The sequence below is a fragment of the Lissotriton vulgaris genome, chromosome 9, assembly GCF_964263255.1.
Source record: "Lissotriton vulgaris chromosome 9, aLisVul1.2, whole genome shotgun sequence".
NCBI lineage: Eukaryota > Metazoa > Chordata > Amphibia > Caudata > Salamandridae > Lissotriton > Lissotriton vulgaris.
In genome coordinates, this window is record NC_141697.1 from 868,265,392 (window position 1) to 868,292,694 (window position 27,303).

At 43.4% G+C, this 27,303-nt stretch overlaps 1 protein-coding gene across 1 annotated transcript in view; it reads left to right on the forward strand.

The window, feature by feature from the left end:
* LOC147692392 (cytochrome P450 2G1-like) overlaps positions 1 to 27,303 on the forward strand; it is a 647,292-nt gene that overhangs the window by 154,738 nt on the left and 465,251 nt on the right. The gene's annotated exons all lie outside the window — the stretch shown is intronic.

Consider the following 27,303-nt stretch of genomic DNA (forward strand, 5'->3'; position numbering starts at 1 on the left):
GTATCCTCCCATGGCTACTAGCCCCTTTACTTAGTTGTTACACAGGACCTGAACTTTTTCTCTATTTAGGCACTTTTATTGCATGCATGAAGGTTCCTTGTTACACCCTCCTCTGTCCCTCCCATAGATTGATTCTTCGTGCCCTCGGTGTAACTCTCCCTTTCGTTTGCCCCTCCCTCCTCCTATCCAGTTATTCTGTCTGTCCTCCGTGCCCCCTCTCTTCCTCAACCCCTCCTTCTCCCCTCTGCCTCTGTAGACTGGGCCATGCTAGCACCCGTACGGCCCCGGCTGGGGGGGGTCCCTCTGCCCCCTGCTACAGGCTGGCCTCTTCCTTCATTCAAACCTACTGCAGAGTGACACGTTTCCTGGTTATTGTGTGCAGGAGAGGTGAGCAGCGGGCGGGGCAGGAGAGTTGTCAAAGTTCGAGCAAAGCCTAGCCTAGGGTCCGAGGGAGGACAGCTGGTGGTCTTTGCAGAGGTAGGTGACCGCCTCTGTGGAAGGATCAGCTCCGGCCTGAGGTAGTTCCGCCTGTCACTCTTGTGGTGACCCGGGGCCCCAGCTGTATGTCTGTACTGGAGTCTTGGTGTGCTGTGGAGTTGAGCAGTCAGTTGGCGGGTCTCAGAGCACCCTGCTCTGAAGCCGAGGTCTGCGTGTTCCCCTTTCTCTAATTTTGAAACATAGGAATCTCTTTGCTTGCCTGAAACAGAATTTTAGTACCCCGTTTTTTAGGTAATCTGAGGGGGCGTGCCTCATGTCTTAATCCCTGTGACTGTATCCCTCATGTGAGTGAACAGGTTTGTAATGGACCCTGCAAATGTATCTGTCGGTGCTTGACTGGATGAGTTTGGGGGACATAGCCATGCACGTTTCTGTATACCCCTCCTTTAGTTTCTCACTGTGACAAGCTCTCGTTTTTTAAAGTCTTTCTTATTTCACTTTTCCGTCTACATGCCCCATCACTGTATCCCACCCGCCGCCTTCACTTTTCCTCTGTCTCTCTCCCAGCCTGCTACATGGCAAAGAGCTGCATACAGACACTAACTACCAGGCCAAGACAGTGGACACACATTAATAATTAACAACCACTCACCCAGAAGATTAAACACTCCGTAGATTTATTTTTTTTGTTTAGAATTTTCTATCTGTCTTGCGCTCCGTCACGCGGCAGCAGAGAGCTTAACAAAGATGGTGTATAAATATATATATATATATATATATATATCACAAAGATTCCACTAGAAAAAACTTACAAGCGTTCTTTCTCAGGGATGGCCCCCAGGATCTGGGATGCCCTCCCACCAGAAACGAGACTCATCTCATAAACTGCATTCTTCAAAAAAGAAGTCAAATCTATCCTCATGGCAAAATTCACTTGATTATTAACTTTGCAATTACTGTTTGCCTTTTTGCTTCCCCTTTGTATTATAGTGCTTCAATTGACCACACAATCACACTCTACTACCTTGCATTGTGCGCTCCTTTGCACAAATGACCTTTTTAAGTTTTCTTTGTCTTTTTTTTTTGTGTTCTCCATTCGTATGTATGTATAATTTGCCTTATTAAGTTTTTCTTTACTGTGTCTCCTCTCATATGTATGTAAAGCGCTCTGATATCTGTAAGGATCTTGTTCGCGCTATACAAAACTCAGAAAATATATATATATATATATATATATCCATAAGAAAATGACCCCTTCTGGATCTCCACGACCCGAGAAAGGTGGCGTGTGTGTCGGTGGAGTCACTCCGACTTTCACATGTTGCCATACATCACAAGTTCGTAAAACACGCTCTCAGGACACAAGAGAGTAGTCACCAGATCCAAAAAGTGCTGTTTATTCCACAACACGTTTCGCCAGAGAATGGCTTGATCACGTGATTGTCCTTAGAGCGTGTTTTACGAACTTGTGATGTATGGCTATATATATATATATATATATATATATATATGAAACAGACGACCTCTCCGTGAAGAAAGCCAGAGGACACAGCAGGGAGTTTTCGGGAACGCTTTTAATGACAGCTTGTTTGAATGGCATGATGCATTTCGGCGCTTTGCCTTCCTCGGATGCCGCAAGCTTTGGCTGGGAACACTCCTCCTTACACCTTGATATTCACAGGCCCTCCCAATCAGAGGAGGTCAGCTGGCTCCACCTACTTGAAGGATGCGACTGCAGTTTGTAGGACTGCAGTTCCCATGATGCAGTATGCCGGTAAGTACCGTGTGTGGAGCCATAGAGTAAGTTCTTGTGATGAATGCTGTAAGTCCTGGCAAGGAGTAGGGGTAGAGTCGAAGCGGAGTGCTTCCGTGAATAAGAGTCCAAGCAGTTCCTCGGGTCCCCACGCGTTCATACCTCATATCCAAACTCCGACCGAGCCTTGAAACATAGGATACAGTGATCCTGCTTCCCTCGTGAAGTCACGGGCTGAATAGTACAGAAAGCCACATGCCTGAATTTGAACGTGAGGCGGTCCTGCAAAGTCCGAACCTCGGGTAATTAGCAGCAAATCGCCAGCATTCGCAGGACACTTTGAAGAACGGGTCCTCTTTCCGTGCTGCCGGCAGGCACGCAAACAATGAAACAGACGACCTCTCCGTGAAGAAAGCCAGAGGACACAGCAGGGAGTTTTCGGGAACGCTTTTAATGACAGCTTGTTTGAATGGCATGATGCATATATATATATATTCCTTGCGCTCAGCATCCGCCGAGCAACGCCATGCTTCAGCCACTTCTTGACAGCAGTTCGTGAAAAGGTGGCGAACCTCAAAATCCACTCCGATTACCGTCACCTTCAAGCAGCAGTAAATCACGAACACCAATTCGTATAAAGGTAGCCTTTTTAATTAGCAAAATTCATAGGCAATCTTCACTGTACGCCAAAGGTCTTCAAACTTTTTGATGCCGAGACCCCCTTGTAAAACCTTTTTAGACTTAAGGACCCCCTTCCAACAAAAGTTTCTAGAAACTGGTACTCCTCATCATCAACAACTATCGACAACCATAAATGCCCCTGTTAGACCTCATCACATCCATCCATCCATCATTCATCCACCTACACTTTCACACATCCATCCTTCATCCATCCACCCTATCATCCTTCCATCCATACATCCATCCTTCATCCATCCACCCTTTCATCCATCCACCCTTTCATCCATACATCCATCCTTCATCCATCCACCCTTTCACCCTTCCATCCATACATCCATCGTTCATCCATCCACCCTTTCATCCTTCCATCCATATATCCATCCTTCATCCATCCACCCTTTCATCCATCCTTTCATCCATACATCCATCCTTCATCCATCTACCGTTTCATCCTTCCTTCCATCCATAGATACATCCTTCATCTATCCACCCTTTCTTCCATCCATTCACCCATCATTCATCCACTCACTTTTTCCACACATCCATCCATCCATCATTCATCCATGCAACCTTTTATCCATCCATACATCCATCCTTCACCCATCTACAGTTTCATCCTTCCTTCCATCCATCATCCATCCATCCATCCTTCATCCATCCACTTTTTCATCCATCCACTCATCATTCATCCACCCACCTTTTCACATATCCATCCATCCATCTTCCATCCATTCACCCTTTCATCCCTACATCCATACATTCATCCTTCATCTATCCACCCTTTCATCCATCCATCATTCATCCACCCACCTCTTCACACATCCATCCACCATGATCCATGCAACCTTTTATCCATCCATACATCCATCCTTCATCCATCCAACCTTTCCTCCATCCACCCTTACATCCATACATCCATCCTTCGTCCATCCACCCTTTCACCCTTCCATCCATACATCCATCCTTCATCCATCCACCCTTTCATCCTTCCATCCATATATCCATCCTTCATCCATCCACCCTTTCATCCATCCTTTCATCCATACATCCATCCTTCATCCATCTACCGTTTCATCCTTCCTTCCATCCATACATACATCCTTCATCTATCCACCCTTTCATCCATCCATTCACCCATCATTCATCCACCCACTTTTTCCACACATCCATCCATCATTCATCCATGCAACCTTTTATCCATCCATACATCCATCCTTCACCCATCTACAGTTTCATCCTTCCTTCCATCCATCATCCATCCATCCATCCACCTTTTCATCCATCCATCCATCCACTCATCATTCATCTACCCACCTTTTCACATATCCATCCATCCATCTTTCATCCATTCACCCTTTCATCCTTACATCCATACATTCATCCTTCATCCATCCACCCTTTAATCCATCCATCATTCATCCACCCACCTTTTCACACATCCATCCACCATGATCCATGCAACCTTTTATCCATCCATACATCCATCCTTCATCCATCCAACCTTTCATCCATTCATCCACCCACCTTTTCGGTGCCTCTCTCATGGGGGGGGATGAGAGAGGGGGGGCAGTATCTCTCAGCGTCTTCTTCCGTATTCTTCCTCTCTCAAATGAGGGCATCTCTGTGCCTCCCTGCTGGGGGCGGGGGGGCGGACAGGCTGTAACAATATCTCACCTGAAGAACAGACTCTGAGGCACATTTCTCCTGCACAGGTGCCAGGTATGTGGGTTTGTGCTTTGTGCTTTACAGGCAGGACCGACAGCTCCAGGCGCGCAACGTCCATTGAACTCAAAGAGCTACAGCCTCCTCCCCCAGCCACCCTCCCCTGCCCCCCATCCCTTCCCCTCCTCGTGTATGTGAGCTGGGCTTAAACACCTTCAGGGACACACACAAAGCCGCACCCCAGTACTTCACAGGTCTTTAAAATACCTTTTACTTGTTAATGAGGCTTTGTTGTTTTTCACCCATCGGTGTGAATTAGGCCTCCACCGTGAGCACCCTCAATCAGCCCGACGCCACTAAGGCTAACTGATAATCTACGACCCCCTTCCCAGGACTCCACGATCCCCCTGGGGGTCGCGCCCCACAGATTGAAGACCCCTGCTCTCCGCGTTTTGGGAATGTTTTCCCTTGTTCACGAGTGATGGTAAAAGATTTGTGATAGGTTTAAATAAACATGTGATACTTTCAAAACAAAAGGCAGTGAAAACAGACTTCAGCTGTTGTGCAAATGTAAACAAATGAAGAAAGTGCGGTTTACTAGTTACAAATTCATTACTTTCGAGGCAGTTATTGGCAGACACAATAAAAATAATGAATGACATTTTTAACATTTTTGTTTGGCTAGTGTCACAAATATGTGATTGTAATTTGTTCAGTTCTACCGCTCATATAATCAGCTTGTCACCCACATGTGTATTAGAGTACACATAATTCCTTTACTGTATCCGTTGATACAATTCAGCCACAGTGGGCAAAAATTAGAAGCTTGTCACACACATGTATATTTTAAGGACACATAATTTCTTCACTGAATCCGGTAAGAACAATTCAGCCACAGTGGGCACAAAATCAATTTCACAAATGTGAACAATCAAGTTCTAGTGCATGAGACTGCTTCATAGCCGTGTTACCTTCCCGCCCTAGTGGGCACAAATCAAGTAAAACCAAATTGATCACACTAACCATATAAAATTAAACCTTAAGCCATTATTAATCCATTATTGATCTTATTGCCCCCGTGCGCACGGTTCTTAATAAAGTTATGTCAACCAACTTTATTTAACTGCCAACACTGTGAAGTAGAAGACAACTTTTGCTGTCTAACTTCTCTTCGACGCCGCATTTTCTTAATGTTCAAAATGCAGTTGTAAGCATGGCCTTGTGTGCCAGCTTGTTCGACATGGTTCAATAAGATGTTATGATCCACCGTGTCGAACGCGGCCGACAGATCCAGGAGTACCAGAGCCCGGGAAAACCCCCATGTCAGCATTAGCTCGCAGCGTATCAATAACTGCAAGGATGACTGATTCTGTTGAGTGCGTCCGGCACCCACGCAGGCTCACCGTAACCCCAGAGTCCAGGAACAGCCGGGAATGGTGGTTTGTTGATATATATTGGAAGCCCGAGGAATTTATTTGAGCGGGACACTCCATTTCTATTACCGCGTCTTTTCCCTGAACAGTGGTTCCATCTCCATGAAAAATCTCCCCAGGCAGCAACGCACTCGGGGATTTGTAGTGCAGTTCGAACCATTCTGGGTGAGTGGACATGTGATTTGGGGGTTGGAACTGATCACCCAATCTGGGACAAGCAGGACACTTCATAAGACGTGGGTGGAGACTTACCGTGGTAGCAGTGGCATCTGAGGAAGGCGTGTTGCGCCGAAATGCATAATGCTGTGCTGTTTCCAATTAAAGGCTTCCACATGGATTCCCCGAGTGGCCCCTTTCCTTTCTTTGCCGGAGAGGTGTTTTGCTTGGATTCAATTTGTGCACCAGCCAGTGGTGTATAAAGAGGCCCCATTCCGTCAAGCGGCAGGAGAAATGCTGGCTCCAGCTCTTGCAGCTTTTCTTTTTCTTCGAGGGATCGAAATAACTCCTGCCTGCCTCCAGTGTTGTTTCCGCCAGGGCTGCTGCCAGGTGCAGCTCGTGACTGCACGAGGGGACACAATCACTATATTGATGACTCACGGCCCGGTAGTCACTTACACAGGAGGCTGGAATGTCAAGGGGACCAGTGGAAGCCCGAGGAATTTATTTGAGCGGGACACTCCATTTCTATTACCGCGTCTTTGCCCTGAACAGTGGTTCCATCTCCATGAAAAATCTCCCCAGGCAGCAACGCACTCTGGGATTTGTAGTGCAGTTCGAACCATTCTGGGTGAGTGGACATGTGATTTGGGGGTTGGAACTGATCACCCAATCTGGGACAAGCAGGGCACTTCATAAGACGTGGGTGGAGACTTACCGTGGTAGCAGTGGCATCTGAGGAAGGCGTGTTGCGCCGAAATGCATAATGCTGTGCTGTTTCCAATTAAAGGCTTCCACATGGATTCCCCGAGTGGCCTCTTTCCTTTCTTTGCCGGAGAGGTGTTTTGCTTGGATATATATATCGCGAAACGCGTAAGGACATTGAGCTTTGTTGCACCCGGTTAGACGAATAAAGTCTGCTGCCTCCCAAGACGCTGTTGGACTCCTTTTGTTTGTGTGGCAGAACCGCTTCTCTTCAGGATCTCCATTCCTGACTGGAGTCCGCCCTGCAGGACCGGAGGCCCCCGGTAAAATGGAGAAGTGTTCTTGCAATATCAATTGAGGGGGCATGGACCGCTCGTCACTGTCTGCCAGCGAAATGGACTAACCGCAGCTACTCGGCAGCAGTGACGAGAAAGGGAGATGAGAGAAACTACCCTTCTCTCGGGTAACAACGCAGAGGGCAGCGCGAATGGTAATACCGTGGAGCAACTTACAAGCACCAACATGAAATATAGTGCAGTAAGAAGTAAATTAACGCTATCAAGCACAGATGTAATTTCGATGCACATGGAGAGTAAAGAATGGTGCATTATGGAACCTGAGGTAGCATCCCTGCTTTAGACACGTGACCACTGGGATTTTTAAAAACAGCTCACCTGTGATCAAGGCGTCATGGAACGCCGAAACGCGTAAGGACATTGAGCTTTGTTGCACCCGGTTAGACAAATAAAGTCTGCTGCCTCCCAAGACGCTGTTGGACTCCTTTTGTTTGTGTGGCAGAACCGCTTCTCTTCAGGATCTCCATTCGTGACTGGAGTCCGCCCTGCAGGACCGGAGGCCCCCGGTAAAATGGAGAAGTGTTCTTGCAATATCAATTGAGGGGGCATGGACCGCTCGTCACTGTCTGCCAGCGAAATGGATTAACCGCAGCTACTCGGCAGCAGTGACGAGAAAGGGAGATGAGAGAAACTACCCTTCTCTCGGGTAACAACGCAGAGGGCAGCGCGAATGGTAATACCGTGGAGCAACTTACAAGCACCAACATGAAATATAGTGCAGTAAGAAGTAAATTAACGCTATCAAGCACAGATGTAATTTCGATGCACATGGAGAGTATAGAATGGTGCATTATGGAACCTGAGGTAGCATCCCTGCTTCAGGCACGTGACCACTGGGATTTTTAAAAACAGCTCACCTGTGATCAAGGCGTCATGGAACGCCGAAACGCGTAAGGACATTGAGCTTTGTTGCACCCGGTTAGACGAATAAAGTCTGCTGCCTCCCAAGACGCTGTTGGACTCCTTTTGTTTGTGTGGCAGAACCGCTTCTCTTCAGGATCTCCATTCCTGACTGGAGTCCGCCCTGCAGGACCGGAGGCCCCCGGTAAAATGGAGAAGTGTTCTTGCAATATCAATTGAGGGGGCATGGACCGCTCGTCACTGTCTGCCAGTGAAATGGACTAACCGCAGCTACTCGGCAGCAGTGACGAGAAAGGGAGATGAGAGAAACTACCCTTCTCTCGGGTAACAACGCAGAGGGCAGCGCGAATGGTAATACCGTGGAGCAACTTACAAGCACCAACATGAAATATAGTGCAGTAAGAAGTAAATTAACGCTATCAAGCACAGATGTAATTTCGATGCACATGGAGAGTAAAGAATGGTGCATTATGGAACCTGAGGTAGCATCCCTGCTTCAGGCACGTGACCACTGGGATTTTTAAAAACAGCTCACCTGTGATCAAGGCGTCATGGAACGCCGAAACGCGTAAGGACATTGAGCTTTGTTGCACCCGGTTAGACGAATAAAGTCTGCTGCCTCCCAAGACGCTGTTGGACTCCTTTTGTTTGTGTGGCAGAACCGCTTCTCTTCAGGATCTCCATTCCTGACTGGAGTCCGCCCTGCAGGACCGGAGGCCCCCGGTAAAATGGAGAAGTGTTCTTGCAATATCAATTGAGGGGGCATGGACCGCTCGTCACTGTCTGCCAGCGAAATGGACTAACCGCAGCTACTCGGCAGCAGTGACGAGAAAGGGAGATGAGAGAAACTACCCTTCTCTCGGGTAACAACGCAGAGGGCAGCGCGAATGGTAATACCGTGGAGCAACTTACAAGCACCAACATGAAATATAGTGCAGTAAGAAGTAAATTAACGCTATCAAGCACAGATGTAATTTCGATGCACATGGAGAGTAAAGAATGGTGCATTATGGAACCTGAGGTAGCATCCCTGCTTCAGGCACGTGACCACTGGGATTTTTAAAAACAGCTCACCTGTGATCAAGGCGTCATGGAACGCCGAAACGCGTAAGGACATTGAGCTTTGTTGCACCCGGTTAGACGAATAAAGTCTGCTGCCTCCCAAGACGCTGTTGGACTCCTTTTGTTTGTGTGGCAGAACCGCTTCTCTTCAGGATCTCCATTCCTGACTGGAGTCCGCCCTGCAGGACCGGAGGCCCCCGGTAAAATGGAGAAGTGTTCTTGCAATATATATATATATATATATATATATATATATATATATATATATATATATCCACAAAGTACCTTTATCCGTTTGAATAAAACGACGCCGACACTCAGAAAGTTGCTGTGCACAAAGGATTTTAATAAGGCAGGAAAACAGTTTTCCTGCCTTATTAAAATCCTTCGTGCACAGCAACTTTCTGAGTGTCGGCGTCGTTTTATTCAAACGGATAAAGGTACTTTGTGGATGTATTGGGTGACCGGTAGCCCTACGCCGACTCACCCGTGAACGTGACTGGTTGTGAACCGAACTTTGGTGATGTTCTATATATATATATATATATATATATATATATTACTCTCAAACGATCCCGTCGCAGAGGGAACTGCTAGGCAAGTCGGTGCTTGGTTCGGGGCCAGGACCGGGTCCCAATGTTTCTTCTTGCAAAAAAGGAAAACCAGCACTCCGCTCTTTGGAATTGTAGATTTATTAAGACACTGTTACAGCCTACGCGTTTCGAACCAGATGGTTCCTTGTCACGGCAGTGTTACACAGTTGTCCTACTTTCCTTACAACTATATATCTTTTAGTGCTTGTCAAAGTGCATTATGGGACATGCAGTTTAAGGCTTATTTTGCTTAATTATTTTTAACATTTTAGTCATGTTAACATTCTTGTGCATGCTACCATTTTACTAAATTGTAGGTACAGCCTGATAAATCATCACATGGCGAAAACCAGGAGGACACATTTCCATATCTGTACAATCATAGACACTGCCTTGACACACAGTCTGAGTGCTTTCAAACAAACGAAACTGATGTATGGCACTAAGCCTACAATTTAGTAAAAGTAGGACAACTGTGTAACACTGCCGTGACATGGAACCATCTGGTTCGAAACGCGTAGGCTGTAACAGTGTCTTAATAAATCTACAATTCCAAAGAGCGGAGTGCTGGTTTTCCTTTTTTGCGAGAATATATATATATATATATATAATATATATATGTATATATATATATATGTGTGGTTTTTTCTTGCAAGATTGGGTTAGATCATTGCCAAGTTATGTCAAAGACATGGGGGATTTTTTTGTTAAAACAAGGAATATACCGTGGTCTGAAGAAATGTTATTAATAACATTAGATATAGAATCACTATATACTAGTATTCAACACAGTGCAGGCTTGCAGGCTGTCAAATACTTTTTACAACAAAGATCTAGTGAATTCTATTCACATAACAAAGCTATAATTAGCCTAATAGATTGGTGTCTCAACAACAATTTCTTTTTGTTTGGCAAAGATTTCTTTAGACAATTAGGGGCGTGGCCATGGAAACCTGTTTCTCCCCCAGTTACGCGTGCTTGCACGTGGGCTGGAGGGAGGAACAGGTACTGAGGAAAGAACATAGTGCACATTTTGATAACAACATAATGTGCTTCCTTAGATATATTGATGACATCTTTATTGTATGGAGAGGTAGTGAAGTGATGCTATCAATAACAACGACTTAAATCTCCACTTTACATCCCATATAGGTAAAACTGAGATCGAATATGTAGATGTCAAGTTATATATCAAAGATAATAGAGTAGAAAGTACTCTTTTTAGGAAGCCAACAGCTGGAAATGTGACACTTCATACCACCAGTTCCCATCCCAAGCATCTTGTGGCCAGCATCCCCTACGGGGAGCTACTACGCCTAAAAAGAATATGCAGCGTAGATAGTAACTTTGAAATCTGCGCAAAAGAGTTAATGCAAAGCCTCAGGGTTCGGAGCTACACGGATAAGATGCTTAACACTGCCATGGCCAAAGTTAGATCTAGACCCAGAGAAAGTCGTTTGCCGAACTCATTGGAAGACAATATTCAGCCTCAGGAATTGGGTGCCCAAAATACAGAACCTGTAAACATACAAGGTCCTAGATTGATTACGGCCTATAGTGAAAATGAGCGGAAAATCAGGTTCATATTGAATAAAAACTGGCCGATTGTACTTACGGAGCCGGTTTTACGTACCAGCTTGTCTTTGACTCCCACTATTACATTTAGTAGAGCTAGGAATATGGGCTCTATTCTGGATCAACCAAGTCCTGAGACCAGAACTAATACTACTTGGTTCAAACCAATTCCAGGCTTTCGTAAATGTTCTTCTTGCAGAGCTTGCAAGTTTGGAGTAAATAAAAATAATTATCTTACGCCTTTTAGCACCTCTCCAAGCAAAATAGTGGGAAATTACAATTGTAAGACCGAATTTGCTGTGTATGTCCTCACGTGTTCCTGTGGCTTAAATTACATCTAAAGTACAAAGCTACAGGTTCACGTGAGGATTTTACAACATCTACGGGCATTCATACACAGTGACCCCACTTATCCAGTGGCGCGCCACTTTAAGCAAGTGCATGATAACAATGTGAATTGCTTACAATATTTTGTGCTAGCCTTGGTTCCTAGACAACGCAGAGGGGGAAATAGAGAATTGCTATTAAGACAACTAGAGACTAGATTTATTCTAGAATTTGATAGCAAATGTCCAAACGGCCTCAACAATTCATAAGACATGTACACTTTTCTTTAAACTGTATTTGTCTAATCACTGGTATGTTTACCAGGTACATTGGATCTCTGTTTATTAAATCACGATAACGCCATGTCTAATTAGAAAATCTATTAGATTGGGAATACTACATTAAGATCTCAGTAAACAGTATTCCAGTAAGGCACCTGTAACAATTTGCTTTGCTTCATTTTGGTCGAAAGACAATATATGGTTTGTGTTCATTGCAAGTTTCCGATATAAGTCCTCGTCAGAGAGAAGCTGATTTTTTGTAAAACACTAAAATAGTGTTTTTTTTATTCACTAACACACATTTTGCACAATGTTTTTAGTATGCATGTATTGTCTGTTCTAATAATACTGATTTTATTCAATATGAAATGCATAAATATGTATGGTTTTATCTATCTGTATTTATTTATTCATATTGTTGCATACTATAACATGCTATTTATTTCTCTAGTACTTTAGAGATTATATCAGCACTTTTTTTGCACATATCATTTACTGCTGCTATGCATAGGTTAGAACATCCGCCATATAAAAGCACAATTTTTTCACAATCATTCATGTTAAACAGTGTAAAGAAATTGACTTTCTGTGGATTTAACCAGAAATATTAGCGAGCCCTATGGTTTTTGCTAGGTGCACTTGTCGTTTTGCAATAATCGCATTTATGCTGAAATTATACAAAGTTTGCACATGATTTTACATGTTATTTATATATTTATTTATTTATACATGTGAGTGTACACTGTAGAATGTAATTAGCAGATAGTTGGTACACCATCACACAAAATAACCATAAAAAAAGTGAATGGATTTTGCGATGGATTAACTTTTGTTGCCAGAAGTCTGTTTTTTAGTTCAATGAACATGTGATTGCATCATGTGATTATGGGCGGGTATGCAGCTTTAATTTAAAAATGGCGAATTTTCATACAGTATTTTATTACCAGCAAGATAGATGACTAATAGGAACCGGACAGTATTTCCGTATATGCATGGATTCAAGGGGGCTGCACCCTGCCGGTGCTCAGCACTGGCAGTTCTATAGTAGCAGGTGCCAAGGCAGGTCCCTATCGGACTCTCCATTTTTCCCACAGCCTCAAAAAAAAGTTAACACTGCAGCATTACCACCCTTCACTGCCTTTGATGTAAGTCAAAGAGAATCGTTATAGCTGTTTCACTGTCTCATACTTTTTTCATCCCAGTGAAAGCCCTGCGTAAATGTATAAAAACAACAGTATAAATTAATATGCAGACAGTGCAGAAATAGATATATAAACACCGATTATCTCTTTTCATTTCCTCCGTCGATGTACTTCACATTATTAAATGAAGACTAATGTCTGGAAGATGCTCCCTCTATTGATGAGGGTAGTATCAGGTAGAACTTCTTAGAGGCCATGCACTAGGTTGTTCTTGGCGCAGATGGAACGATGTTCCAATTTTTTAGTATCACTCCCGAAATGACTGGTTGAGAATTGTTTTAGATCTGTTTATTTATAGAGCCAGCATTTCTGTATTTCTGAAATGTCAGCCTTTTCCTACAATTATACATTTCTCAGTAAGGCTTGTGATAATGATGGGCATGGTGTGTCATACTAGTTCGCAGAAGGATGTTAGTCATAGGGTTGCAGTTCAGAGGTCTTAGAAAGTGTGTACATGCATTGAGGTTTATTTGTAAAACTAGAGAAACATGCACTGTTTGGATTGTATGCCCAGCCATTACTTACAGTGGAACAACCTGATGTAGGTGCATATGGCCTGGTTACAATGCCAATAGCTCTAACTCAAGCAAATATTAGACCCACTGAATTTCCAATACTTGTTTGTTAGCTTTCGTACTGGGTTATTTTTCTTGAGATATTCATAATCAGCTTCCAGGTGGAGTGGGCAGAAAGAGGTGAATTTAGCTTGCGAACATGGAAAACTGCTGGTGTTAGGCTGTTTCCAGAATATCCGATGCTGACTATAGGATATTCTGATTACCTGTCAAGTAGGCACTCGACTTAAACAAAGATATGCATTCTCATTATTAGTCCAGGCAGTTATAATTGCTAAAACATCAACGATTAAGATTAGTTATTTATTAACCATTCATAAATAACCACTGCTCAGGCGATTCTGATTCAATGCTGGGCAGCCAATCACAATACATTTTGTCACAGATTATCCCTCAAGGCAAGGGCAAGAATGATGGGCAGGTACACCTTGAATGGTCCATGTTCAGGTTCAAGATACTGTCCACTCTTTCCATATTTGGTTGTTTCTGCTGAGTAGGAATCAGATCCCTGAATGGTGGACTTTCCTTGGAATTGTATACCACGAAGAATGCATTTTTCCCATGCTTAACAATGAAAAATGTTAAATTGAAAACAAGTGTGCAAATTGGCATTTTCAAACTAAGAAGCTTAGAAATGTCTTGAGAGAGAGTCCTAAGTAGCACGAGGCCAAGTTAAGCTCCACTGTTAAAGAATGTACTCAGGGAGTCTCTCTTCATTGTTAAAGCATGTGGAACCAAAACGAGAGACAATGGGTTTTCAAGTATTGTATTTAGGATTATGGGTGATTAATATCAAAACTTCAGCAGTGGAGTCTATGACATGTGTGAGACACTAAAGTACTAGGGTTGGGGAAATGAATAGGGGGATGAGAGATGTCTTTCAGTGATTTCAACACTGTTGTCAAAAGGAAGCTTTAAACATGTTTTTGCAGGACATGCAATTCACTACTAGTATAAGTTAATATACAGTATTTTAGAGGCTGCTTCATTACCTTAAGAATGGACCTTATAAGTGGTTTGATGTAAAACGCAATCATGAAATCGAGACTACAAAAATATCCTACAAGAATCTAATTATGAAATAGTATCCTGAAAGTTTTCAGTTTCCCAGCTAACCACAATTGAACAGGCAGAATAAACTCTCTCCTTCCCTATCCTTGGCCAATCTCCTCCCTTCCACTTCTTTGTCCGGCTCTGCCCATCTCTTTGATCGTTTGTTTGTTAAACAGCAGTGGCAAAGATTTACATTTGGATTCTATAGATGTTTCTCTCTTTCTTGTACAGCTACACGATTAGGCACAGAAACATATTTTGTCAACCAACACATATTGTCATTAGATGCTGTTGTTTGTATGAGGGCACAGCACAAGTATATACTTTGCATGCCTTTACAATGCATTTTTTCACAAAGCATCTGTTTTTGCAATGCCTGCCATCACCACACATTGTCTGTGTGTGTATACATATATATATATATATATATATATATATATATATATATATATATATATATATATATATATATATATATATACTAGCAGCCCGTCCCAACCTTGTCCGGGAGCAATCAGGCTTCCCGGAAACCCGCCCGCCCCGACATTGTGCAGCAGCCCGGCCCCCCGCCCGCCCTGACATTGTCAAGCAGCTCGGGCCCCTGCCCGCCCCGTCCCCCGCGAGCAATCAGGCTTCCCAGACCCCCGCCCGGCCCGACATTGTGCAGCAGCCCGGCCCCCCAGCCGCCCTGACATTGTCAAGCAGTTCGGGCCCCTGCCCGCCCCGTCCCCCGCCTGCCCCGACCCCCGCCTGCCCGGAGCCTTACCTCAGCCGCCGCTCCTCCCCCGCGCTCCTCATTTCACCGCTCCGCCGCTTACCGCTCCTCCCGCCTGTCCCCGCTCCTCACCGCCATTCTGCCGTTCGTCACTGCTCCTCCCCCTCGCCATGTCCGCCGCTCCTCTTCCGCTCCTGCACGCCGCTCCTCCCCGCGCTCCTGAAGTCACCACGCAGGTCGCGGCCGGCGCTACTTGCAAGGGACTACTTTTTTTTATCGTCAATTTTTTAAATAACGTATATATTTTTTATTTATATAGCCTATGTCCATCTGCACACCCTGACGATTACAATGATGTATCAGGTGTGTGGATTGGCTCTGTGGTTCCCGAGTTTATCCGCCTCAAAGGTGCAAAGTTCTTCCTTTATTATAGTAGTATAGATATATATATAGATATATATATATATATATATACAAATACGTATAAAAATAATGTATTTCTGGGGGTAAACCCCCCACGTCACCCAACTTAGCTTAAATGTGTGGTAAAGGCATGTTTTGTAAATTAATGTACGTGGTGAAAAATGATTGATAAAGGCAAAACCTGGTAAAAACCTCTTTAGACAGAAAGATGAGAGGCAATACAAATTATACAGAATGCTTCGATGTTCAATAATAGTTCTTTCACTGAGTTCTTGTGTACGTAGAAAGATTATTTATTTCTTAAGTTTCTTTGACAAGTAGGCACAGCCAATGTCTTTTTCCCTAGAAAGGGCTTCTTCAGGGCAATGTATTAAGTAAGCACTATGCAAGAAGTCCAGGTGGGAAACGTCAGCATACAACTGTACTTGTGCCGTTCCTTGGTCACTCCTGTAATTCCTCTGGTTCATCAAGTGTTACACTATAGTACCCTTTGTTTTAAGAGTTAAAATGTAGACCAAAAGGTGTTTGCGCCTATCGTATCAGGCATTTCCAAATCCGTAGGTTATTTTGAGTAAGTATCAGGATAGTCCTATGTCCGGAGAGTCGTCAACCACGTTGGTAAAAACCTTGTTGTAAAGGCTGTTTCCTGATGCTCTTGCATACGTGTCGACAACCCTTGCAGAAATGTTGTTGCCTCAGTAGTCTCAGTACCAGACTTATAGTAAAATATATCCTTCAATCAACCAAGGTAAACAGCAGAAGATTTACACTTATTTTGCTTACGCTCTTGATTTTTCCGATTCTGTCTTTTTAGAGCTATCTTCTGCAGTAGCATTTAATAAAGCATCTATAGCAGTTCCTTCTTCAGGACTACAATCATCTCCCTCAAGAGACTGATCTGTATTCTGAGTTAGGGGGAGGCTCTGCCTTAACCCCACTGGTCCTTTTCTTGGAAGGCACCTGGTCCATTCTTCCAGAATTCAGAGCCTGTTCAGTTTTTGACATTTTGGCCTGTGACCTAGTCACAGCAAACACATGTGCAGGGATTTCTAACATTTCTGCATGGGTCCTGAGCTCCACTTCAGACCAGGCTGAAGTCTCTAAATCATTACCAAGCAAGCATTCAACAGGGAGGTGGGCACTTAGCACAACCTTCTTGAGGCCAGTTACACCTCCCCAGGAGAAATTACCAACTGCCAGGGCATGGTCAGTCCTGACATTGCTAGCATTGCTCACTTGAAACATTTCACCAAGTATGATCTGCTCAGGAGCCACAAGGTCTTGTGTCACCATTGTGCCACTTGCCCATGTGTCCCTGAATGCCAAAGCCTCCTTTCCATTAATCAAAGGCTGCTCTTTGTATTTACCCAGATTACTGGGACTCACAAAGGAGGACATATCCATGCTTCCATCACAGATCGGTACAGCCTGAGTTGGAACTCTGACTAGCTCAGAGTCCATTTCAGAACCCAGGGTTAACCCTACTACACCCTTATTCTGAGTACCACCACTTGGAGCTGAACTAGGGGGAACAGTTTCCTTAGGGGCAATGGTGGCTGGGGTTGAGTCTTTGGATCTATTACAATCACTAGTCTAATGGGTTTTCTGTTTACAGATTTTACACCATGGTTTCTTTTGACCTTTTCCTTAGGAAGATTGGGATTCCCCACCAGATGCAGATTTTTCTGGACTTTGAGAATACTTCTGATCTTTACTCTTTTCCCCACCCTTATCAGAGTTCTTAGAATCTTGCTTCTTCTGGTCACCACCTTGATTCTGAACCTTCTGCTTCACCCTGGTTCTGACCCATTTGTCTGCCTTCTTTCCCAATTCTTGGGTAGAGGTCAGATCAGAGTCCACCAGGTACTGATGCGACATCTGATTTTGACAATCATTTGGGATCTGCTCCCTCATAATTAAGTTGTACAATTCTGTGAAATCACACACCTTACTACCAAGTAACCAGCCTTCCAGAGCCTTAGTAGCACAATCAACAAAGTCAACCCAGTCATCAGTCTGAGCCTTTTGAGTATCTCTGAACTTTATCCTGTATTGTTCAGTGGTTAGGCCAAATCCCTCAATCAGAGCACTCTTCAGGACTGTATAATCAACAGCATCCTCTTCTCTAACAGTGAGGAGCTTGTTCTACTTTTGTCTGCAAAGGAGAGTTACAAGATTGCTACCCACTGCTCCAGCGGGACCTTCTGAACTTTACAGGCCCTTTCCAGTGCAGTTATCAATTTGTGGGTGTCATCCCCACTCTGGTAGGGAGGGACAATCTTGTTTACATTACAATGATCATGAGACATATCTCTACCACTAGGAAAGTTCCTGCCTCCATGGGACTCTAGTCCCAGCTTCTCTCTAACTCTTTGGAATTCTAGGGCCTCCATTTCTAAGGCTAATTGCTGTCTTCTGAATCTAACTTGAGCTTCCTCATACTTCAGAAGCTTTCTCTCTTCTCCTGGGAGGATTCCCTCCTATGAGAAGAGACAGTGGTCCCTATAGACGCACCAGAATGGCCAGACTCCACAGAAGATCTGGGCCTTCTAGGCATACCTTCAACTCCACCTGGTGGAACAAAGAGAGGGCCTTCATCCTCATTTTCCAAGAGGAGCTGCATTACCCAGGCCAAGGTCATTGTCACCTGCCTGGCAGCATCAGAGGCTAGGTCCTGGTCATCCTCACCACTCGGCCTTCCTCCTTCTGCTGCCCCACCCTCTCTGTCAGTCAGAAGTACCTCTTTGAGGTGTTGGGTGTTGGCACTTTTGCCTGTCTTCAGTCTCCTAGCAGTACACAAAGCTCTCATTTCTAAGAATGGGAATGTGTCATACTTGGATGCCGGTATGGTACTGACATCAGGCAGGGACTCACTGGTTCCTGGCTTTGAAAATATCACTAGTGAGGTGTGGTGTGTGCACCTACCTACTCTAGTGTGACCTACTAAACTCTCTTGAGTTGTAGAAATGGTGTGCTAAGCCCTAGACACACAACTCTAAGTTCAGTAGAACTTACTGTCGTTTTTGTGCTATCTAGCACCACAGCTCATTCCAAATGGGAGAAGGTAAGGTTTGAGATTCAGGACCTGATTTAGAGTTTGGCAGATTAAATACTTCACCACATATGCACTATATCCTTTGACACTTGTAATACGGCGGACTGGAAATTGTGACAGAGAATCCCATCCACCAAACTGTAAATCAGGCCCTTAGAGGGAAAGAAGAGTCTGATAACCTTCCACACCATCTCTTTCAAGGCGGAAGGAAGACTAATGCACCCACACTTGTTCTCTGTCTCCCTTTTAATAGGAACTACTCCACTCAGAGCTTTAAAAGGCTTGCAGAAGATCTCAGGCAGTTTACCTTTACCTGCTCTTTAACAGCATTCATATTTTAGAGTTTGCACTGGTTGAATGGTATGCCATCTCTCCAGTGACTGTACTATATCTCCGGAGCTTTCTACTCTAATTTTGAGGTGTTTTCTCCAAATTCAAAGTAAAGAAATATATTGGACTTGGCTATGTGGGGGAAACAGGCTGGGAATTGAGACTACTCATGCTGGAACATTAATCAGCATTGAAAACGGGAAAACTGAATGCCTCCTTAGTTGATCACTACACACAAGCCAGACATGAACATCTGGGGTTCCGCCGGTTTATTTTAGAACAAAATCACTTGAAACAAGGGGATGGATGTCTAGAACAGAAAAGACAATTATGAGAACAGTGGTACATTTCTAGGCTCAACATTGTAAGGAAAAGACTTAACTCAAGGGAAGATTGGATGACATTCACTTATTGATGGCTAGGAGCATCCGTCAATAGTAGGACAATGGTCCTAACCTGAAGCAATTATATTTTTTGACTGGAGTACTGCACCAACAGAACTGTATTGCTAGGGTGCATACTACAATTATATTTAATTTGGATGGTGAACAGTTTAAACACACCGCCACAAAGCCACAGACGCTGCTGTATTTGGAATAAATATTATGCCTAGCATCTGGCAGGCATTTAATCCGAAGTTTTACGGTCCTATCAGCTCAACTATTCATCAATATATGAGCCACCATATATACTTGATTAGAAATTAAAGATTCCTGAAGCCATTGTTTAGCCTACTACGAGTGACTATCTGGCCTCATTTATCAGCACAGTGCAGCGTCTGTTGACAAGGGATGTTTGATTTCTCACACTAAGTTCCTGAGCCTTCTCCAGTTTTTAATCCTATTTGATACAACATATGCTACCATGACTATCTGATCTACAAATTGACATCAACTTACTCACAGATACAAACAGATGACGCAAAGACTTTGATCGGATCGATTTCTACACAGCTAATCTACTAACATTCAATAGTATTTATATATGCTACAAGATGGTAGCTTCCTGAGGAAGACACTTATGTGTTGAAACGCGTAGACGAAAACCATCTCCCCTTCAGATCATTGGCAACATCTGTACATATAACAATGCATATTCACTGATTCTCTAATGGAAGAATGTTTTATTATTATTATTTGTTATTTCTGTCCATGTCATTGATTATCCTTATGACTACTTTTATCAATTTTATCAAATTAAACATTCACTTGCTATTTTTGTGCCTGATTATTATCATTCTCAATTAGTTTGCTACTATTTGAACTTTTGCCAGTATTTCTCTTGCCTGGGTACGTTACCTTTTTTTAAATAGGTTTAAATACAATACAGTCCATTTGGCAAGTCACTATAGATATCTACAGAATAATAGAACAAGATGTAATACAAGACAGGATAGTGGACAGGTCCTTAACATATTGTCTAGGTTCCACTATAGGAATACCTGGCCATTGTTTTTGGAATATACAAGGATACTGGATGATTGGTTGGGTTGTTTGATTAGGCTACGATATGACATGGTTGATTTTGATATAGGCAGGCGGCGATTGGATTAGTAGGGCAGTTTTAGCTCTTGGGCTTATCCTATACACACATTAAGAATAGCTGTGTAAGAGGTCCATATGTGTAAACAATAGGGGGCCTAATGACTGTAGATCAGCAATTAAAACGAACAGAACTCACCACAAAATGGTGCTATCTTTACAAACACAGCCATTTCTCTTCTAGATTAGAGAACAGGTGACCACGTAAGGTCGAACGCGCTGATGTTGCACCAATAGTATTGTACATAAATGCCTAAATATGGCGGTTTGCAAAACAGTTGAAAAATAGGACTTATAGATGCGGCTTGCGATTGTATATTGAGGTAGGAGGAATTGACCCGAGAGGAAGGGCCATCATTGGAGTCGAAATTTCTTTGACAATATCCTGTCTCATCATGGGAAGGGGGTAAACGTGTGCCAGGGCTTGTCTCCCCATCGGGGTGTTGAATAATGGTGTATGCCACATTTACTTAGCGGTAGTGGGAGGCCTGATAAAGCAACGAGTGGCCCAACCCTTGTGATAGAGTTAGCCAAGATTCCTGAAGGCTGAATCACTTTAACAAATCCCCTGTAACCTATGACAAAGGGAGATTCCGCCCAAGATGAAAGTTGGAGAACTACAAGCTACCTTAAGAAAAATTATTTGATAACAATTATTATTGGTGATCCCGAAATAACGTATTTGCTTATATTGCTCTCCTAGACTGAACCAACAGGAGGTGAGAATTCCCTCGTTGCAGTGTTTGTTTTGGATCGTTTTATTATATGTTCGAGATCCACATCAACATTGAAAACCGAAAATAGGAAGAAAAATATACATAACAAGGACCAATTAGAATACCTGTTTGTTGAGTTTCGATGAAAATAGTTAAACCGCCAATTTTGATTTAATGTCATAGGGCCTAATTAGGCAAGCTGAATGGGTGAAACGTGAAAAGTTAAACCTCTAATGACGTTGGAATGAGTGGTGGTTTGATTCCACCATGTAAGAGAGTAGTTTAATAGATATGTGAGGTATGTATGACATGAAAGGCACAATTAGTAGTTTTTACTGTAATCATAATGAACATGAGCCATATAAGAAAATACTGGTATGAGTTTACATTGTTGATCCCCAAACCATGAGTGATTTTAGTGCCACTTGTAGAGTGTTTGTTTTTCGATATAGATGTAATAATGATGAACTTAAGCCTGTTTTATTATAGTGAACATGTTTTTGATATAATAACTTGTTTTAAGATGAATAGGTGATGTCTTGGTAACATGTTCATGATTAGGTAATAAATACAGATGTACGTTTGATAATAGTATAGCCTTATAGCCCACCTTAGCGGGCTATAACGGCTATGAAAGGCCTGCTCCAGCGTTAAAGGCCTGAGCCGAAGGCAAGGGACTTTAACAAGGGAGCAGGACTTTACTAGCCGGTAAAGCCCAGCTACGAAGGGTTATAAGGCTATTAGAACATTCTGCCACTAGAGGGCAGAATGTTCCAGCAAATAAAACAAAGGCCTCTCTGAGTTTGAAGGTTTAAATTCCCTCGGGTTCCGAGAGGCATTTGAAAACAACATTGGAATGTTGCTTTGCGGGCCTTTACCGGCCCGTAAAAGCATGGAGCACTCCAATGTCTTAAACGGAGCTCCCAGCATTCCAATGTTCTAATAGCCGGTAGAGCCCTGCGACGAAGGGCTATTAGGCTATTAGAATATTCTGCCATTAGAGGGCAGAATGTTCTAACAAATAAAACAAAGGTCTCTCGAAGCTCGAGGGGATTTAAATTTCCTCGAGCTCCGAGTGGCCTTTGTAAAACATTGGAATGTTGCTCTGCTGACCTTTACCGGCCCGTACACGCATGGAGCATTCAATTATCTTCAATGGAGCTCCCAACATTCCAATGTTCTAATAGTATTTATATGTTTATATACAGGTGCTAATGATAAGCATTGTCACAAGAGAGAACATTTTTGTTGACTTGAAGAAGGTGGTCTGAATTGGTTGGACTCCAGTAAAACGGATCGAGACATAAATTATGCTAAATTTGTGGAACATGCTGGCACACTAAATGAGAACCCTGTAACAATCATGTGCCTGTATTGATTACTTGTACAAGTTAGCAGATGAATTAATGGCGGGGCGTATTGTCTTGTGTATTCTCGCTTTTCTATTTGTGTTTTGTTTTGATGCCATATATTTTGAACATAAGTGAAACAGAAAAATATATTTTTAATATTTTAGCTTTCTTATGGAATGTATACTATGTACATGAAAGACCAGATTATATTATATGTATTTAGATTTTTATAATATATAATTTTTGATTAAATATATGATAGTAACTTTGTGTCACTATACTTGATCTTTGGGGTTGTATGTATGAGTTATGGAGAATTCTGAAATTGTGTGTTACCTGAAATTGTATTTAATGGAATTCTGTGGTGATGTTGGATTCCAAAGGGAATATATTTTTCGACTCTATTAACAGAAATATATTGGGCCAGATGTACAACCATTACATTTTGTGATGCACAAATTGAAATTTTTAGCAACTCGCAATTTGCGAGTCGCAGAATGAAATGTACTAATGTGTCTCAAAAATATTAGCAATTCCCAGTGGTGTCTCAAATGACCTGCCTCATCAATATTCATGAGTCAGTTCGCAATTTGCGTCTCATTCGGAATGGGCAATACCACAGGGATGATGGTCTGCTGGGGACCTCAGACCAACATGTCTGTGTTTGATTTTAATTGAAGCAACATTTTTTTTTTTTTAATGCAGCCCGTTTTCCTTAAAGGAAAACAGGATGTGTTTCAAAAAGAAAAATTAAACATTCTTGTTTAATTTCTTCAGAGTAGTCAGTGGTCCGTGGGACCATTGCCTGCTCTTTAAAAATGATTTAGCTGCCAGTTACAAAAGGGAAGGGGGACCCCCCCGGTTTGCAAGTGGATTACCACCTACATGAAGTAGGCGGTAAACTGCAATTGTTTTGAAACTGCATTCCAGTCACAAAACAATCGTACATGCCCTTGCAACTCGCTGTTAGGAAGAGACATCCTTGGCTCACCCCTTCCTAACAGCGAGTCTCAAACACTATTTTGCGAGTTGGTAATAGTTCAGCGACTCGCAAAATACAGGTTAGTACATATATGAAAAGACCATATAGTGGTCGCAAATGGTCTGATTTTCTGTTTACGACCGCTAAAAGCCATTGTACATCTGGCCCCCAGTTTTTAATTATCAAATTCAACCCAGGCTGAAGAACCGGGCCTTATGGGCCTGGCGGCGCAGGGTACGCCTTAAATCTCCGAGTTCACCTGCCTTGTCGGACAGAGACACAAGACACTCTGTTAGGCGTAGAAAACCAGGTTTATTAGCTGCAGCTAAGCACAGTTGTCCCAGAAGTACAGAGTAGGTTCTCAGGAGACTGCCACTTTATTCTGTGGCGCAAAATCTTTTATAGCACACATATTTACAACGTATACTCCCAATACATACAAGGCTAACCAATAGGAAAAGTTGGAAAACAAGCTATCAAGTGTCCCAAATACGCCCTTCTTTTAGACCCTGTGTGTCACCCCTCCCCACAAGTTAATCAGTGCTAGTGCCTACAATCCAATTTGCAGGTGGCAGGACGCATTTGTGTGCCTCAAAGAATAGTTATGTAACAAGAGAATACAAGGAGAGAATAGCGAAGGCCAGTCGGATAAGATAAAGCAAGGAAAGAATAGGGGAAGCCAAACAATCAGTCGAGACAGGGATCAATCAACCTAGACATGGATTAGTGGACTCGGCCAGACCCTGACATCGGTCTCGTAAACAAGGGCAGGGGGTTACTTTTTAACAGTAGAGACACTAGCAGCTAGAAAAGGCAAAAACACTCTGTTCGCCGTGCTGCCTAAGTGAGGGCAACACAAAATGGCGACGGGACACAAAATGGCGGCCGAATACGGGACGAAGTCGAAAACCGAAGAACCTCAAGGCTCAACATTTTAACATTTTGAATCATGTGAGGTTGAGCTGATTCACGAGCTGAGCATAATGACTGCCTCCATCTATGCGCCCTATAAAAAAATCCAGTTTTACATTTGGAGCCACGTTCACCAACTGGTGGTCTAGTTCACCTCATATTGTCATTCCACAGTCAAGTCATTGTGGTTTCCGTCCATTGCACCACAGTCTTTTTAAGAAAACAATGGCTTATGATGCTCCGCACAGTGTTTATTAAAAACTTGAATAGTTTTTTAATCAGAAAATGCAGCACAGCGACAGGAGGATACTGCTAACCAGCAAACGGAGGCAAGCTCAAGCTCCGTGAACAAAAGTAAGAGGCAAAGCTGTCCTGTGCTACAGATAGCGTCTAATATTGAACACATTATAAAATTATCACTGACAACAAAGGAGAAGGTGCATAGCTGAGGTCATGAGAGGTGGTGTGTGCCATTCATAAGTTACAGTTTTATAAACAATGTTAGCTGATAAAGATGTTTTACAAAACCTATGTCTCTAGTTCGAAGGTATGAGTCAACTTGTTTCGGAGATGGGCATATCCATTGAGCCAGAGTTATTAAAATGAGCAGGAAAACATGGCAGTTAAAGGTTACTGTGGTCAAGAATTTGACATTTCACATTAGTTAAACAAGCTATGTGTATGCACAGCACTATATAATCAATGCATACAAATGTGTTGATTTTCTAAACAACTTTGAACTGATTATGGTAATATATTTGTATTTTGATTGTTTACATGGTTGTCTTTTCCTTCTTTGTTGTAGATCCTGTTTGTCACTGTCATCGTTCAGTCTTATTGCTTCACTAGCTTTCCCTTTGCAATATTGTCTGTTTGACCTCCCTTCGCTTGCCATACTGCCTGATTGTTTGCCTGTTTGTTTGGTTTCTCTCTCACTTACTTTGCTGTGTTTTGTTCTGCATGAAGTGTTCCTGTTGCAGCTATTTCTCTCTGTTTTGCCCAGTTTTTTGCCATGTTGCGCCAGCCCAACCTCGCCGCTCGGCCGCAGTGTTTTCCTGCCATTTTCTCTCCTTCCTGCTACCCGCCTGCCCTTCTACCAGGATCTACGTAATGGAGGCCGAAGTACAGCTGCGCAGCAGGTGCACTGATTGCATGCCAAAGGCAAGCCATCTGTGGCTATCCGCCCCTGGATCGTGCCAAGCCCCAGGACCTCTGGCTCTACCACCTACCGAAGATACTACTCCTCCAAGCATTGAACCATAAACCCTGCAACACGTACTGCTGCTGCACTTCTCCACGGACGACAGTTCGACCCTTCACCTGGTGACACTGTCTCTTCTCCTTCAGTACCTAAGCACTGGAAGTGCACATTGATCACCACCACACGGACCACGACTACTCCCTGACAACTCAACTGCCTTTTGCGCAATGTATGATCTCTCTGCAAACATTTACCCGAGATGTGGGACACCATCCCTTCCCTTACCCCGTTGTCCTGTTCCTCACTGAGACCTGGCTCAATGTGTCCCCCACGCCCGACATTGCCGCAGCTACAACTTACTGCTACAAGATAGTAAACTGTTACTGCATCAACAAACACAGAAGGGGAATCACCATCATCCACAAGAAAACCATGCTCTGCACCACTACTACAGACGACGTCACCCTGATCATAGAACACCCCAACTTCCAACTCCAAACCCTCGCCAAAACCATTAGAGCAACCCTCTCCTACAGTCCTACAGGACCTCGCCCCAGTTTCTGCGATGCCATCCTCGATTTCTTCGCACCACTCGCCACTGACTCCAAACTCTACATCTTTCTTAGTGACCTCAACTTTCAACTCCGTGACCTCAACTAAACCAATACCACCAATCTCCTCAAGAGTATGAACAACATTGACATCAGAGAGAAATCACAAGAGTTTCTCAGGCAGTAGCCTGAGGAGGGAACAAGAGGCAGTAGGGTGCTGGAAGACGGTCAGCCTCCAATCAAATCTGATATACACAATAGAGACCGTTCCCAGGATAAGACCTAAGTCATAAAGGGTGAGTTGCCCTCTAGTTATTGGGCATCTCACAAAAAGTGATAGACTGGCATCACACTCCACCCGGAGTCATGCTTCATCATCTGCCAGTCCTCGCCCTCTAAAAACTGCGTTTGATGGAGGACGGGCATGCACCTGGAGACAGGGATGCACTTCTAAGTGAGTGGGGGCCCAGAGTGAGAAGTGATTTAAAAAGCCATCACAGTGTACCCATACATCCTTTATTCAACGGGAGACTGTGTGGATTTAAAACAAGTCATGCAGTGAATAAGGACACTATTATCCCATCACCGCTGTGAGGTTTTTTAAGAAGTGGTCAACATGTTTCTGCCAATTTGTCCTTATGGGTACATGGCATTCGTCAGGACCAAATACAACAGGGGCTCCAATCTTACCAAACGTTTTGGCAGTGCCACTCCGTGGGTATGATCAGTATCATTTTTCCACTAGGTGGGTCCATGGACCTATATATGATATATAAAAGAGAGAGAAGTGCATATTATAATGACTAATCACA